Consider the following 12,912-nt stretch of genomic DNA (forward strand, 5'->3'; position numbering starts at 1 on the left):
AACAACTATCAATGACTCAGGCTGTAAGTGTCTTTACACTAAATACAAGACTCCTACTAGAACACTATCAGTTGAAGATATTGTTGAAAAGAAAAATCATAAGATCATGATGATTGATATTGCTTTTGCTCTTAACTATGTTGAATTTGATGGAGTCAAAAGTTGTACTATAGCTTATGATATGTGGATTAAACTGAAAGACATCTATGGAGGAGATGATAATGTAAGAAGAGCTAAAGATGAAATTCTTAGAGGACAATTTGATCAGATGAAATAGAGAAGATGAAAACATTACAAAATATGTTGAGAGAATTAAAGAAAGTGTGAGCACAATAAAGTATCTAGAGGAGACATTGAGTAAAAAACAATTGTGAGAAAGGTAATCCAAACCCTTCTTCCTATCTATGCAATTAGAGTGTCTACTATTCAAGAAATGAGATGTGATCCAAATAGAAAAATATCTTTGGATGCTCTAGTTGGAAAATTGATAGCTTTTAAGTTGGATAACTGTGTTCCTAGTTCCAAAGCTATTGAGTTTGCATTTGAAGCCAAACTCTCACTTAAGAAAAGAAGTAAGAAATCAAAGGCTAATCAATCAAGAAGTCAAGAAGAAGAAGAAAGTTCTAACAATGATCTTGAAGTTGTTAAAGCCCTACTTGCAAGGAAATATTCCAAAGAAAGAGGAAAGTACAAAGGTAAGATACCTCTAATCTATTTCTCTTGTGAAGAAGTTGGTCACATTGCTACAAGGTGCCCAAATAGAGAAGACAAGGATGAAAATAAAAGCAATAAATAAAAAAGAAAGAAGGAATTCAAAACTACGAGCACCACAAGGAAAAAGGTAAGAAATCTTGTTTTATAGCTAAAGATTCTGATAACCATAAAGATGAAATGGTATATATTGCTGTAAAAGACGAATCTAATGATGAAGGATATAAAATGTCACTTATCTCTCATATTAGCAAAAATGACACATGGATTATTGATAGTGGCTGCTCACATCATGTGACTGGAGACAAAAAAAAGTTCAAGCACATGGAATATTATGATGGTGGTAGTGTGAGTTTGGAAATAATGAACCTTGTTGCATAAAAGAAAAAGGATGTATCTCATTAACCAATGAACTTATATGTGGCAATGCTTATTTGGTTGAAGGAATAAAGCACAATTTATTGAGTGTGGCACAATTGAGTAACTTTGGATTCAATGTAGAATTTATGAATGGGAAGGAAAAACTACTAGATGGAGAAGGAAATCTAGTTGGATCTAGCAAATAAACAAAAGGTAACCTATTCTATCTAGATCTCAGTGAAAGTTCATATTTTATTGCTCAAGTAGAAGAAATTTGGTTACAACACAAAAAATTATGTCATGTAAAATTTTATAATATAGTGAAGATAAGAAAATATAGAAGAGTAAGAGGTATTCCTAGCTTGAGGAAACTTGATATGGGTCTATGCAAAAATTGTCAAATTGGTAAGATGAGAAAAACTACTTTCAAAAGAAAGAACTATCATTCTAAAGAATTCTTAGAGCTTGTGCATACAAACTTATGTGGACCTATTGGAATAGAGAGTTATAGTGGGGATAAGTTTTTCATTCTTTTTGTTGACAACTATTCTTGAATGATGATTGTAATGTATCTAAAAGAAAAATCTAAAGCTTTTCAAAAATTCAAGTGGTATCTAGCAAGAGTAGAAAAGGAAACTGGAAAGAAGCTAAAATGTTTAAGATCAGATAGAGGTGGTGAATTCATCTCCAATGAATTCAATGAATTTTTCATTGAAAAAGGAATTAAGAGACAAGTATCAACCCCTAGTACTCCTCAGTAGAATGGTATAGCTAAGAGAAGGAACATATCCATCATGGATTGTGCAAGAACATTGATGATAGAAAAGAAGTTTGCAATCAAATACTAGAAGGAAGTGATTAGTACTATAATGCATACCTTGAATAGAGTATAGTTAAAAAAAGACTCAAATAAAACTCCTTATGAACTATGGTATGGCTACAAATCTAATGTAAGTTACTTGAAAGTATTTGGCATCAAATGTTATATCTTGAAAGAATCTAGGAAAGGTAAATTTGATATCAAAAGTGATGAAGGCATATTCCTAAGATACTCCTTTAGAAGTAAGACATACACATTTTTAAATTTATCCACTCATAAAATCATAGAAAGTGGACATGTGAGAATTGATGAGTTTGTAGAAAAAATAGAAGAAGAAAGCAACAAAGAGTCTGAGGACTACATAATATTTGTTTACTATGAAGCTAATACTCTGCCAAATCTATCTAGAAGAAAGGAGGTTGTTGTAAATATAGATGGAGGAATTGAGAGTGGGGGGTGAATCAGTTACCACAAAAATAAATCCACAGATCTGTTAGATGTCTCAAATAACTAGTTATTGCTATCACTTGGTAGCCACACAAAAAAAATGATGTAAGTTGATAGATGAACTGTGTATTAACTTATTATTGATCTTTAAGCATTCAAAATCATTAACATGCATGCAAAAGTAAATAACATGAACACAAGAGACACCAAATTGAATGTGGAAACCCAATATGGGAAAAACCACTAAGTCACTAGCTACCAATTTTCACTCTTCTAAAGTGAGCCCTATTAGGAGCCAATCCTATTAAAAGTTACAAAACACACTATTAGATGCAACCCTATTAGAGGATTTAATCACCCTACTAGGAGTGGCCTTGCTAGAGGACTTTAGAACAATATAGTAGAACTATCCACCTTGTTAGAGGATTTACAAAATGGCTATTAAACCAACTCTATTAAGAGATTTAGAATTCACTACTACAATTGTGAGAAATTAACAATGAGAGAACTAAATGAGATGCAACTAAACTTTTGTTGATACAGATCTCTATTCTTCTTCAATAGATCCTCACTAATCAAATACAACTTTGCTACTCCTCAAGGATATCTGATCCTTCTTCAAAATTCGCTCACACTTCCTCTTCACAATCAACTCACTTGCATGCTCATTCATTACAATTAGAATTCACAACTTGACCTTTTATTTATACATTTAAAATTATCAAGTCAGCTCATTTACAAGTTACATTTACCAATAAGCATTACATTAGTCAGCTACTAACATTACATGAAGCAATTAAGCTTTATTTCCCAAAACAATGAAATCCTTCATTGGCCAACCTTGCTCGATAAACACTGCTCCAGAAATTTCCAATGTTAGACAAGTGAAGCTTGGTAAAAATTGAGAACTCTGCAAAATCCTTTGGAGACCAAGTAAAATTGGTAAGAACTAATTTTTCTTCATTGACTTTGTGAGATCAGTAGAAACTAACTTTCCTTTGTTAACCTTGGGAGCTCGGTTAACACTAACTTCTGTCACATAATCTTTTGAGACCTGAGTGAGCTCGGTAGAATTTGTCATCACAGTGTAACCTCTAGAAACACTCGGTAGACTTTGTAATTCACTTTGCTAACCTTCTAAACTTGGTAGACTCTATCTAATAAATGATATGACATTTGTGTAACATCAAAGACAACACACAATTGAACAATTGTATCCAACAATCTCTCTCTTTGGCATTGATGGCAACACAACATGTCATAGCAGATTGAAATTTGAAAACAAGTCTTTTTCTAAAAATTTCTCCCTCTTAGATTATATTCCACAAATAGTAATCTCCCTCTGTGAAGGAATTACATAAACAACAAACTGTCCACAAAAAAAATTCAATTTCAGAAAGATATGACAATATACTCTCCCTCTTTGAAAACACATGCCAAAGACAACACAAATCAAATGAATAGCAATGTACCTTATGTACTAATTCATATGCAATATTTTCATGATTATGTAATCAACTGATAGATATTCAACTTGTTACCTATTGATGCATCACTAAAACTTCATTTTAGTGAGCCTTAGATAGGGGAATGACCCCTAACTTACCTCTTAGATACAAGAATGCATCTTTAGGTAAAGGCTTGGTGAATATGTCAGCAATTTGTTCCTTTGTATGGACATATTCCAATATGATCTCCTTATCCTGCACCAATTCTCTGAAAATGTGATATTTTATTTCAATGTGCTTAGTTTTTGAATGCATCACTAGATTTTTAGATATGTTAATTGCACTTGTATTGTCACAAAACATAACAATAGGTTCTTTGATTCCCACCTTCATGGCTTCCAATAATTTCTTGAACCAAACAATATTAGAATATTTTACTACTGCTACAACATACTCTGCTTCAACTGTAGATTGGGATGTGCAATTTCATTTTCTACTTGTCCAAGAAACCAACCTCTTTTCAAGAAAAAATTCTTCTCCACTTGTACTCTTTCTATCATGAATGTTTCCCACCCAATCTGCATTAGTAAACACTTTCAAATCTAGATTACCTCCAAATTTGTACCATAATCCATAATCTTCAATTCCTTTCAAGTATCTCATGATTCTTTTAATTGCCATCATGTGATTTTCTGTTGGTTTTGCTTAAAATATTGCTACAATACCAACTGCAAGAGCAATATTTGGTCTTGTATGAACTACATACTGTAGCTTTCCAATCATAGATCTATATAGTGTCTGATCTACCTCCTTTGATTCATCATCCTTGGTAAGCTTTAGACCAGTGCACATAGGAGTCCCAACTGGTTTACAATCCTCCATACCAAATTTTTTTAGTATCTCCTTGATGTATTTTGATTGAGTAATGTAGATGCCATTCTTACTCTGCTGAATTTGAAGACCAACAAAGAATTTGATATCTCCAAACATTGACATCTCAAATTCCTTGTTCATTTTCTCTGAAAATTCTTTGCAAAGATCATCATTTCCTATGAACAAAGTATCATCCACAAATATTTCTTCCAAAATAATCTTATTATCTGGTTCTTCCTTGATATACAAGCTACTATTATCATTAGTTCTCTAAAAACCAATCTGAATAAGATAGTTATGCAATCTTTCATACCATGCTCTAGGGGCTTGTTTTAGACCATACAATGCTTTGTGTAATTTTCAGACCATGTCCTTCTTGTTTGGATCAACAAAACCTTTAGGCTAATCAATGTAGACTTCTTCTTCTAGTATACCATTGAGAAATACTGACTTGACATCCATTTGATAAACCTTAAATCCTTTCTATGGAGCATATGCAAGTAGGGTCCTAGCACCTTCCAATCTTACAATAGGAGCAAAAGTCTCTCCATAGTCTATTCCTTCTTCTTGAGAGTATCCTTTGCATACCAGTCTAGCTTTGTTCCTTGACACCTTACCATCTTCATTCAACTTATTTCTAAATACCCACTTAGTTCCAATCACATTTTTATCTTTAGGCCTAGGTACAAGAGTCCATGTTTTGTTTTTCTCTATCTGATCTATCTCTTCATTCATAGCTTCAATCCAAATTTCATTTTCTAATCCATCTTTGACACTTCTAGGTTCAAAATCAACAAGTAAACAAGTACCTTTTAACTTCTTATCAAGGTACCTTTAAATTTGTCTCCAATGATCTGATATGGTGCATGATGTCTCCTGACATATTTTGCTAATACAGGTTCCTTGCCCTTTAAATGCATTGCACTATCATCCTCTTGCACTTCAACTTTAGGTTTTGGCTATTCTATCTACTACTTGGGTCCTTCAAACTCGGTAGGCATTGGCTTGGTAGCATCAAAATGTGACTCGGGTTCCTATATCTTGGTTTGAACTTCCTGCAACTTGGTTATTGAAGACTCAGGAGTAGAAGATTCCTAATTGAAAGGTGTATTTGGTATTGTATCAAGTTCAGTGGAAACAAATCTTCTGTAGTCTCCTAGTTCCCTTCTTCTTTCTTCTTCAGTCCTTTCTACAAAATCATCTTCTTTCACATGTGCACTTTCTATGACTTTGTGAGTAGACAAATTCAAACATCTATATGCCTTACTTTTGCAAGAATATCCTAAAAATATTCCTTCATCACCTTTCACCTCAAATTTACCTTTTCTAGATTCTTTCAAAATGTAACATTTGCTTCCAAATATTTTTAGGTGAATTACATTAGGTTTATAACCATACCATAACTAATAGGGAGTTTTGAATGAGTCCTTCTTCAGCTATACTTGGTTCAAGGTATGAACTATAGTGCTGATAGCTTCCTTCCAGTATTTGATAGCAATGTTCTTTTCAATCATTAAGGTTCTTGTATAGTCCATGATAGATCTATTCCTCCTTTCAACTATTTCTATTTTTCTTGGGTGTTCCAGGTGTTGATACCTATCTTTTGATTCCCCTTTCAATGAAAAAGTTATTGAACTCATGGGAGATGAATTCACCACGTCTATCTAATCTCAAGCATTTGAGTCTTTTGCTTGTTTCCTTTTCTACTCTAGCCAAATACCATTTGAACTTTTCAAATGCTTCTAATTTCTCTCTTAGATACATGACAATCATCATTCTAGAGTAATCATCAATAAAAAGAATGAAGAACTTTTCTCTAGTATAGCTTTCAATTCTAATAGGTCCACACAAATCAATATGCACAATTTCTAAAACTTCTTCAGATTGATAGTTCTTACTTTTAAAGCTAGTCTTTCCCATCTTACCAATCTGACAATTCTTGTATAGACCAATCTCAGGTTTCTTTATATTGGGAATACCTCTTACTTTCCTAAATTTACTTATTTGCACCAAGTTATCAAAGTTCACATGACATAACCTTCTATTCCATAACCAACTTTCTTCAACTTGAGCAATAAAGCATGAACATTCACCAAGTTCAAGATAGAACAAGTTATCTCTTGTCTATATGCTTGATCCAATCAGCTTTCCTTTGTTATCTAGTAGTCTTTCTTTTCTATGCATGAATTCCACTTTGAATCCATTATTGAGTAGCTATGCCAAACTCAATAGATTGTGTTTTAGTCCTTCTACCTAGTATGCATTATCACATACAAGCTCTTTGGTTAGTGAGATTCTTCCTCTTTCTTTTATGCAACAAGGTTCATTATTACCAAACCTCACACTACCACCATCATAGTCTTTAAAATGTTCAAACTTAGTTTTATCACCAGTCATATGATGGGAGCAACCACTATCTACAATCCATGTATCATTTTTGCTCACATGGGAGATAAGTGTCATTTCTTCATCATTATCAGAATCATCTTTCATAGCAATGTAAACAATTTCATCATCTTCTTCATCAGAATCATTAGAATCCTTAGCCATGAAATATGTTTTCTTACCTTTTTCCTTGAATGATTTGAAATCTTTCTTGCCATTTCACTTGTGACCTTTCTTCTCATCCTTGTTCTACTTATTTGGGCACCTAGCAAAAATATGTCCAATTTCTTCACATGAAAAATAGATTAGAGGAACCTTACCTTTGTATTTCTCTCCACCTCTCGAGTATTTCCTTGCAAGCAGAGCTTCAACCAACTCAAGATCACTATCAGAACTCTGTTCTAATTTTTCTTCACTTTTTGACTAAGAATCCTTTATCTTCTTGCCTTTCTCCTTGAGTGAAAGCTTGGCTTCAAATGTTGATTCAATGTTCTTGGTAGCTAGAACATAGTTATCATAGTTATCTAGCTCAAATCCAGTCAATCTTTCAACTATGGCCTCTAAATTTATCTTATGATTTGCTTCACATCTTCTTTCTTGAATTGCAGAAACTCTAATTGCATCAATATGAAGTAATGTTCTAAGAACTTTACTTACAATTTTTTCCTCCTCAATGTCTCCTCCAGAAGCTTTGATTGCACTGACAACTACTTTGACTCTTTCAACATATTTGGCAATGTTTTCATCCTCTCTCATCCTCATCTAATCAAATTTTCCTCTTAAACTTTTTGCTTTGGCTCTTCTCACATTATCATCACCTCCATAGATATCTTTTAGCTTGTCCCACATTTCAAAGGTAGTTGTGCAGCCTTTGAAATCATCAAATTCTTCATAGCTTAGGGTAGATGCAATGTCTATCATCATGGTCTTATGAGTCTTCTTCTCAGCAATGTTAGTAGCAGATAATGTTTCAGAAGGTGTTACATATGCTTGATCAAGATATTTCATTCCCAAATCTCCAATGGAAGCCAGATGGAGTCTCATGAGACATTACCATGCTAAAAAGTTGTCCTTGTTAAGCCTTGGAATTTCCCTCTTGTAAGACATCCTGATCTTTAGCTTAGATCCTTGAAATCTTTCCTACAAGCACCAAATGCTTTCATACCAATTTTTGGAAATATAGATGGAGTAACTGAGAGGGGGGGCGAATTAGTTACCACAAAAATAAATCCACAGATCCCTTAGATGTCTTAAATAACTAGTTACTGCTGTTACTCAGTAGCCACATAGAAAAATGTTGTAACTTAGTAAATGAACTGTGTATTAACTTATTACTAATGTTTAAGCATTCACAATCATTAACATGCATGCAAAAGTAAATAACATAAACATAAGAGACACCAAATTTAATGTGGAAACACAATATGGAAAAAACCACCAAGTAACTAGCTACCAATTTTCACTCTTCTAAAGTGAGCCTTGTTAGGAGCCAACCTTGTTAAAGGTTATAAAACACATTGTTAGGTGTGACCTTGTTAGAGGATTTAATCACCCTACTAGGAGTGGCCTTGCTAGAGGACTTTAGAAAAATTCAGTAGAACTATCCACCTTGTTAGAGGATTTACAAAATGGCTGTTAAACCAACTCTATTAAGAGATTTAGAATTTACTGCTACAATTGTGAGAAAGTAACAATGAGTAACTTGAATGAGATGCGACTGAACTTTTTTTGATATAGATCTCTATTCTGCTTCAATAGATCCTTATTGATCAAATACAACTTTGCTTCCCCTCAAGGATATCTGATCCTTCTTCAAAATTCACTCATACTTCCTCTTCACAATCAACTTACTTGCATGCCCATTCATTACAATTAGAATCCACAACTTGACCTTATATTTATACATTAAAAATTGTCAAGTCAGCTCATTTACAAGTTACATTTACCAATAAACAATACATTAGTCAGCTACAAACATACCCAAAATCTCCAACAACTACCAAGTTGTAGATAGTGCAACCTGAGCCATAGTCTAAAAGGCCTGAGTCATAGTCAGAAGCTACAAAGCTATTACAAAAGAAAATAGAGTCTGATGGAGCCGAGTCATAGATAGTGGGACCCAAGCTTAATGTTGAAGTTCATGATGAAATCAGTGAAACAAACCCCAAAGCCAAAGTACTTGTGCTAGCAAGATATGTCAAAAGGGATCATGCACCTAGCCAGATCAATGCAGACAAATTAGATGGAACAATGACAAGAAACAAATTGGAAGTACATGTTTACTTACTGAATTTGAACCTAGAAATGTTAAAGATGCTTTGGATAATGAAAATTGGATTGAAGCAATGAATGAAGAAATAGAATAGATAGATAAGAATGAAACTTGGAATCTTGTTCCTAGACCCAAGGATAAAAATGCAATTGGCACAAAATGGGTATTCATAAATAAGCTAGATGAAGATGGAGAAGTTTCTAGAAATAAAGCAAGGTTAGTATGTAAAGGTTATTCTCAAGAAGAAGGTATTAATTATGGTGAAACTTTTATTCCTGTTGCAAGATTAGAAGGTGTTATAACTTTACTAACATATGCAACACACAAAGGATTTAAAGTTTATCAAATGGATGTAAAATCTGCATTCTTGAATGGAATTCTTAATGAGGAAGTCTACATAGAACAACCTGAAGGTTTTGTAGATCCTAGCAAAAGAGATATGGTTTGTAAATTATACAAAGCATTATATGGTCTCAAGAAAGCTCTCAAAGCTTTGTATGAAAAAATTCATAACTACTTGGTACATATCAGTTTTAAAAGAACAAATGAGAATAGTAGTTTGTATATCATAGAAGGACCAAACAAGAAGATTGTGTTGGCAGAAATATTCGTTGATGATACTTTATTCATAAAAAATGATGACTTATTCAAGGCATTTTTAGAAGAAATGAGTAAAGAATTTTAGATGTCTATGTTTGGAGAGGTAAGTTTCTTTGTTGGATTGCAAATCCAATAGACGAAAAATGTTATCTACATTACTCAATCTAAATATATCAAGGAGATACTTAAGAAATTTGGAATGGAAGACTTAGGACTAGTTGGAAACCCCATGTCTACTGGACAAAAGCTTTCCAAAAATGATGATTCCAATGATGTAGATTAGACCACATACAGATCAATGATTGGAAAATTATAGCATGTAGTGCACATAGGGCTTGATATTGCATTTGTAGTTGGTATGGTGGCAACATTCTCAGTAAATCCCAAAGAAAATCACATGATGGCAATCAAAAGAGTCATGAAATATCTAAAAGGTACTGAAGAATATGGTTTATGGTACAAAATAGGAGGCTATTTGGATTTAAAATTATTCACAAATGCTAATTAGGTAGGAAGCATTGATGATAGAAAGAGCACCAGTGGTAGAGCATTCTTTCTTGATGAAAGACAAGTGTCTTAGACAAGCAAGAAACATAGTTGTATTTCTTAGTCCACAAAAAAGGTAGAATATGTGGCAAAAATAGTTAATTGTTCTAATATTGTTTGGTTCAAACAACTGTTGTTAGGTATGAAGATAGAGATCACAGATCCAGTGGTTATATAATGTGATAACACCAGTGCAATTAATATATCAAAGAATCTAGTGATGCATACCAAAACAAAACAAATTGCTATAAAATATCATTTTTTGAGAGAATTATTACAAGATAAAGAAGTTAGATTGGAATATGTAAATACTAAAGAACAAATTACAGACATATTCTCCAAGCCATTACCTAAGGACGCAGTTTTGTATCTAAGAGGTAAGCTAGGGGTCATTCCCCTATTTGGATCTCACTAAATGAAGCATAGTGATGCATCATACAGAGCATGTTGAAGATCATTCAATTAGTGCAGTATTGACAAAGGGCATATTGCAAATGAATTAGTACATAAGGTACATTGATATTCACTAAACATTGTCTTTGGCATGAGATGTCAAAGAGGAGAAGTTTTTTGTCATATCTCATAGAAATTTTATAAAGATAAAGAGTAAAAGATGTCAAAAAGGGAGAATGAACTTGGTCTGATATCAAAGATAGAGTTTTTTATTAGAAGAAGTTGTTGCAAACAAAAGTTTTCTAACAAAGGAAGAAACTAAAGGCAAAAATAGTTCACACTGATAGAGGGAGTTTTCATAGATGAGAATTAGAATAAAATTGAGGATATGTTCCTTACTCTCTAAAAATTTCATTGCATTATGACATGTTGTGTTGCCATCAATGCCAAAGAGGGAGATTGTATCCATTAATGGGTGCATGAGCCTTTACATGACATACAAGAATAAAAGAATGAGTAGAAAAGAAGAAGAAAGTTTTGAGATGATGTAGTACTCTATGGAATCTCTAAACATGAAAGCTTAATTTTCTTTAGGCACCTTTGGGAGTTGAACTGTCATCAAAATGTGTTTCTGATGCATGGAATACTCTAAAATAATAACTAATAATTAACTATTGATGCATTGATTCTTCTTCAAAATTTTTGGCGCAACTCTATGAAAAGTGCATCTGCACACTGGCACACCTATACCTCTATTAACCTTGGTGACATGATAAAAAAATCCAAAAAATATTTTTAGTGTCAAAACTGAATCTCTTGCATCTAAGCTTTCTCATTCTTTATACCAAAATGATGTCTGGATGTTTATTCTTGTACTTTTCTATTATCTCCACAAATTCACTAGCTTTCAATAAATCTAATTCACCATACTCATTCTTTATTTCTTGTCGGTAGTCACTAACTTCTATCCTCATCTCTACAAAATCCTCAAGCTTTGTGTCTCGTTCCACCAATGCCTCTTTAGTTGTAAATGCTTGTTGTACATCTTCCAACAAAGCATTTTGAAATGTATATTTGAATTGATGAGCCATTTATTGCACCAAAAAATCTTGGTGTTTGACTCATCCTAAAAAATCTCAAGGATGGCAGCATTATAGTACCTTTCTACTTCCAAAAATTGTTCTTGAGATTTTTCCTTTATTTGTTGGATTCCCTCATGCAATCCTTCCATAAATTTATTCTCCAAGGATATCTTCTCTATCCAATCATTGAGTTTATCTAGCTCCTTCACTAAGTAATCTTCCATTAGCATCAGGTAGCTTTTCCCCTTTATTGATCTGAGTGCTTTTAGATCTTTAGCTCATGTACACACTTCATCCATTAGCCCAAAATCTTGGTTTACAATGGAAACCAACTTTTTAGCATTAGTTTGGACATTTTTGACACCATTTTTGACATGCTACCAAAAATGAATTCATCTACGACCTTGCTTCATTCCTTCCAAGTGCATCACCAAGAGTGATATCAAGATTCTCTAGGTCAATGGGTCCCACCACCTCATTCAAGTAGCCTCTTAACAACTCATTTTTCTTTTTCTCTGTTATCGGTTATGATTCATCCTAATCCAAGTGCTTGAACATTTCCTTGAGGCCTATGGTTATCAACATTTTAGTCATGTCCACCGTGGCCTTTCCCAATATGATCTCTTTTATTTTGTAATCCTTAGGACTTAGTTCTTTGGTGTCACCATGAGGAGGAGGAATAGAAATATGGGTTAGAAGGTCTTGATCTTGATTCTTCATAATGAAGGCAAGTGTTTTAGCATCACCCTTAGATGGTTAGGCTTCTTTATTTCTGTTATTAATTCCTTCATTCCTTCCTCTTTTTTTAGCTCCATCTACTTCTTCTATCAGAACATAATCTCCTTCTTTATCCATGATGGTGTGGTCCCTATTGGTGACATGTACTTGGCTAAAGAAGTTGATTTTGAAGTAGGCTCCTTTCCCTTATTACTCCTCTTTGGAGTCTTATCATGTCAAGGAAGATATTCAAAAGGA

Source organism: Cupressus sempervirens, chromosome 7 (assembly GCF_028749045.1).
Source record: "Cupressus sempervirens isolate cs-2001-9-10 chromosome 7, ASM2874904v1, whole genome shotgun sequence".
Classification (NCBI taxonomy): domain Eukaryota; kingdom Viridiplantae; phylum Streptophyta; class Pinopsida; order Cupressales; family Cupressaceae; genus Cupressus; species Cupressus sempervirens.